The following is a 6,041-nucleotide window of genomic DNA, read 5'->3' on the forward strand; positions in this document are numbered from 1 at the left end:
GATTTCAAAATGTCCAAGAACACATTTGATGTAATCAATCTTATTGATGTGTTGCCGCTTCCTCCAAAGGAAGTACTTGTGTACTGGGCATGTTCGCATGTGCGCGTCCTTGCGTATAAGTCACTGATGTGCGTGCATGTATTTATTTGTTGTTATTCTGTGTAAGGCCTGATATGATGCAATTTGCAGACATGTGGACTCGAGTCCAGTGACTTGGACTCGAGTCTGACTCGAGTCAGCAGTGTGAAGACTTGCGACTTGAAATTTCAAGATCAGAAAGGACTTGCGACTCGACTCGACTTGCACGCCTTTGACTCGGGACTCGACTTGGACTTGACAGTTGTAACTTTCAATGACTTGGCGTGACTTGCCATGTTGGGTCTAAAAAAAAGTCCAAGTCCAACCCTTGTTTTCAGAATGCAACAGCCCGCCCACATTCTTTGTTTGAATCACGTCATTGTCCTAAGCGGTGCTATGCCATTGGCGGCCAGATGCGGCCGGACGCAGCTGGCCTGGACGCGGCGACCAGCGGCAAAAACACCATTAGTGAGTCTCCAGAACAAACATAGCCTACATTTTAAACCATCGCGGAAGTTAATTTATCTCCCTCTCAGCCCCAACTCATTTTGCATTCTTAATAGGGTAGGCTATGGAAGTTTGCACTGTGATCAACAAATATTTTCTATCAATGTTGTAGGAAGTGTGTGTGGTGGCCGCTGTGATGTGCAACACGTAGGCTACACACGTGAAGCTCTCGCCCCTCGCTTACGACAGAAATTCAGTGAGAACCAAGCTGTCTAAATATTTTAGCTAAATGGTGATGGGCATTGATTGTTGAACATTTGGCTATTTAAGCAGTTGAAATAAAAAAGCACACGCTGCTGACATAACCGAACCACAGGACTTAATCTATTGTTGTTTTATAAAAGAGTACGCCTATCCGTTTTGCTTTCCCTGTCCTTTATGAATGCGCTTGCCTTCAGCCCCCGAAGGCTGTTACAGTATGTTCCGCTCCCACACACTATGCTTGCGAGTCAGTCACTTCAAAGTGAAATGCAACCTTGCGAATAATTTCCACCATCGCGGACAAAACCACGTTATGATGGATATGTGGCGAGGTAAACGTTACGAATATGGCCTGCTTTTAAGTTTCCCCCAACCCAGGATGTGTCCGTAGGCTATATGGCTTGATATCCCAGGGCTGTTTCAGGACCACAACTCCACGCGCTGAAAATGCATGTTAAGTTCGCGCTTCTCAGTCTAGAAAGATAACCTCTCGGTAACATTCTTTGCATTGACCAGCCACCATCGGTTGAGTATTAGAATCAATACAAAAAGACACGTTTATACATGTCTTAGTCTTCCAGCATGCAATCGAAAATAGGCGAGCAGAGAACACTTGTTCTTGCATCCATCAAAAGAGCTCCACCGCGGTTGCCTACTTTAGATGCCGGGTGAATGATTCCAAAGGGAAATAATTTAGCCTATAGCCTATTCATGACAGTCTTGCAAAGAGACAAGACAAACGACCAAAATTGTCAAATAATTGGTCAAGGCGCGAGATGAGGAATACTGCATGGCTATTGGAAAAACTTTGAAGAAATAAGCGCAAGCAACACTGCTTCCCGCGAAGCTTGCGCTTGAGGGCTATAAACAAGCTATGCGCCCCGAACCTCACTGCTTGTTGTTCATGACTTGAATCGAAACATTTCTAAGGACATCAGGGCTATCTTTGATTCCTGGAATACCGCCTCAGCCAGCTGAAAGCAGAGAAGCAGTGTCCCAAGTGTCAAATGGTAAGATAATGCCATAGGCTACCTGTTCCTTGAAAGTTTTAAAACTCAGCCTTGACACACTGTCATGTCAGCCACATCAGTTCAAACGCAATCTTTAATGCGGCCTATCGTGAAGTTTAAATGTAATGCGAGATAGAGGTTGTAAGCTACTGCTGCTGAGCAGCGCAAGACATAGGCATGGGTCGGCTCCCGTGGATAAAAAGCATGTTGCGTGTCGCGTGCTGCTCCCAGCCCAATCCTTGCGCGCGCGAACCTTGTATCTCGTGGTGTCGACACCGCTTTATCTTATGATTCTCACAGTTCGAACTACATGCTTCGTTTGGTATTTTGGGGGAGTTTGGAGTCACAATGACCGCTGCTTTGAAATGACACGTTAGAGCTACACGACGCCAGCACTGGAGAACTGGGATGTAACCTTGTTTTCCAAATTAACAAAAATTAGGAAACATAGAAGCAGAACTTTGTTTGGCTACAATCTATGACCTGGACGGTGAACTTAATCTTTTTGAAGAGGCATGAACAGCATACAAGTGCCTTTGTGGGGGAGGAGAGGGCGATTGGGGAGAACAGGGAGACGAGAGCATGGCGCGAGGCGCATATTCTTTCGGGAAAAATGAGAGCGAAATGTTGGATAGGGCATTACACACCTTCCTTCTTCCTACACTGTAGAAGCGCAGAACAAGGTTGCCTCGTTGCCATAACTGACATTCTGCAGCGCTAACGCCATGTTTAATTGACAGCGTGCTGGCGAATAGTCTACCTAATATAATTAACAAGACGTGGATTAATGACTGTGCAAACGAAGTTCTAGTTAACTTGGACTGTGACGCAGTAAAAATGGTTGGTGGGCCATTGCGGCGAGAATGTGAGGGGGAAAGCGACAATGCCGATATCAGCTTCAACAATAGTAGAGTAGAGTAGAGTAGAGTAGTAACTTTATTGATCCCCAGAGAGAAATTCAGGAAATTCATCATTACTTTACCAGGAATTTAATCCAACTAACTAGCCTACTTTTTCCTAATTTCTTAGCCCATATGGACAAGTGTCTACTAGGCTAAATACTGTCGGCACGTAGCCTACAGCAGATAGCCTAGTGCTGCACCATGCATGTGCTCATTGGTGGGTTCACAGTTATGACACTGTCAATGCTCAGCTTTTGGTTCACAGATAATGGGATGAAGTGAACATCATGGACCAGCTGAGACAGGGCTGCCTGCTGAGCCTGTAGCCCCACCCCCCATACGCACGCACACACACACACACACACACACACACACACACACACACACACACACACACACACACACACACACACACACACACACACACACACACACACACACACACACACAGGGCTCAATTTAAAAAAAAAGAAATTGATTACCCCTGCTGTATGTCATATCTTGATGAGAATGGTGAGCTTAATATGGTACCTTAGGGAAAATGGCGTCTTTTAAAGCCAAACCAAAATGTTTACATTAGTCGACTGTTACACTACAGTAAAGAGAGGGGGGAGGGTGGGTAGCACCTGTAAGACATGAATAGGCTACTACTTTCACCCTTGGCCTTTGTGGGTAAATTCAAACATAGTACGCTGAAAGTGTGAATCCACGTTTTCAGGTCGGAAGTGTAATATGCCCCCCTAATGTCTTGAAAAAACCTTCCAGCCAAAGCTGTCAGCGGCCCTGCCTGTGCTCCTAGTGAAAAAGTTAACCATAGTCCTGTCCTTAGCGTTATGATGCTAGAGTCTGTATAACTTACAACCTTGACTAGATATGACCGGCCCACCACCAAGACCAGGGTGGAGTAGTGGAATAGGTTTATGCCATCAGATGATGGAACGGACACACACACATACGCACACATTCTTGCAAACAGGACTATTTGCCCACTGGACAGTAAATATTTGGCATATGGTTGCTCCTTTGTTTAAGTACAAATTCACATGAAATGTATTTTTATGTGTAAAAAATATGAAATTAAATGTCATTTTACATACACAGCACAAGCAGTAGTTTGGTTTAGACTGATTTTTCTGCAACTGTTTTAGTAATTGTCATCTTTTTACTCAGGTATCATTATTATACTAATGAATTTATGATCGAAATTGTGATTGCAAATGGAAAATCCCTTTGTGACTTGTGAAGGACTTGAAAAAATATGAGACTTGGACTTGGACTTGACTTGGCTGGGGTACGACTTGGACTTGGACTTGACTTGGTCAGATGTGTCTTGACTTGTGACTTGACTCGGACTTGAGTGGAAAGACTCGAGACTTACTTGTGACTTGCACGTTAGTGACTTGGTCACACCTCTGGCTATTTGTATTTGTGTGGTATCATTTAAAATATTGGTATTTATATGTACTAGAAAAGTTTGTATGCCTGAAACACCTCTGTTCTAGTTTAGGGAATGGAACGGCCCATTTCTGACGGGTAGGCAGGTGTCGTTTTGCTAGTAGCTCCATGGTGATAAAATGTGTCTTTGAGCACCCAATCCTCAGCTTTGTGAGGTTAGTTAACACTTGAACTCAACATTGTGGGCATTTGGCTAGTTGTTTTTGTATGATCTTTTGGCTCCTCATAGTAGGCATGTGTTCTTTTTTGTACATTGTGAAAATAGTGTTCATAGCCATATTTTCTACATTTTTCTTTTGGTAATTTTTGCTTTTGTTTGTCACTTTCTCACTGTTTTCTGACTGTGCTTGCAAATTAAACTGGAAAACTTCATCTTCTGCCTCCTGCTGGATCTGTGCGCCACTGCTCTAAGATCCTCGACACTCATCTTAACAGTATGGTTTCCAGCCAATGGCATGTTGTGCTTTGCAAAAAGTGAGGGTGACACACTAGTAATGCCTGATTTATATGCTTGTAATGCCAACATGCATCAATTCTACATTGTTTGAGTAATAATACACTATGGGCGGTCGCGTTCCTGAGGGGGCGTCTTGATTAGTTATGCCTTGAGGTAACCATATGTTATTCAGAAGTGACGGATACAGTGCTGTATGCAGAATGGCTGCCAGTGAAACACATCTGTTTCCCCAAATGGCCTTTGAGTGAGGGTGGCAGGTTTACAAAGAATGAATCAGGGCTTTTTAACCCTTGGATGGTGTTCGTGTTTTGGTTACATAGAAGGTGTTCGGGTCAATTTGACTCGGGCATATAGAAAAACAATGAAAAGTGAAAAAAAAAATGTATAGCTTATATTCACCCTCATGTTCCCCTCACCCTGCCTGTGAATTTCTGTTTATTTATGTTTTTGAGAGTGGGAGATACAGAGAGAGAAAGATTTGGAGACGGTGAGGAAAGTGAGTAAACTCAATCCAAGCTCTCCGATTGAACCACTAGTGCTCTTATCGCGCAAGGTTGAATCAGTGATGCACAACTGAAGAAACAAACAATATCTGCACTTCTTTTTCCACATACTTCACCCTCTGTCCTGTCTAGTCAACATGTGATCACTGTTATAGAAAATATCGATGTATAAGCCCCCCAAAGTGTTACGGGTCAAAATGACCCGTGAACACCTCCTATGTAATAGAAATGTGTAGGGGGTGTTAGCAAGGGGGTCACTAATTTTTTTTTTCAGATTCATGTCCCTCACTGAAAATGAGCCAAAGCCAGTGAATCTCAATGTGAAAGAACAATAACTGATACTTTTTTCTCAAGCCAAAAACTGAAAACGGGTCAAAATGACCCGAACACCTTACAAGGGTTAAGTGACACACCATCAACTATAATGCTTGCTGTGTGGCTGTTGCAGTAAATACAGTATGCTCCCACTATCACACACCAGCCTCTACCTAGAGGAGGTGATGTTTTTATGATTTATGCATGTTTACAGTAAATGAGACATGAGTAATGTCTATGTTTTAATCATAGCCTGTTGAGACACAGCACCTGTTATAAATTGGCTGTTACGAAAATGGCAAGGATCAAGTTTTAATACTTTACTGAAGGCACTGTGTTGTCATAGTAGTGAGGTACTATGGCAGTAAAACGTTTCAACAACTATTAAAGCATTCCACTGGTGGGATGACGTACATTATGGGGCTATGTGATATTGTCAATATTACATTACATTATATTAACAGTATATTAAATGTTGCTATTAAATTCAAAGATGAAACGCTGACAGCAACTTCATCCTGTTTCCTTGAAACTGATACACTAACTGATCTGAGGTTGACCTTGTGGGAGTGGGAGACTGACCTTGGGGCTGGGAGACTCCGGGGATGCTGCA

The sequence above is a fragment of the Engraulis encrasicolus genome, chromosome 9, assembly GCF_034702125.1.
Source record: "Engraulis encrasicolus isolate BLACKSEA-1 chromosome 9, IST_EnEncr_1.0, whole genome shotgun sequence".
NCBI lineage: Eukaryota > Metazoa > Chordata > Actinopteri > Clupeiformes > Engraulidae > Engraulis > Engraulis encrasicolus.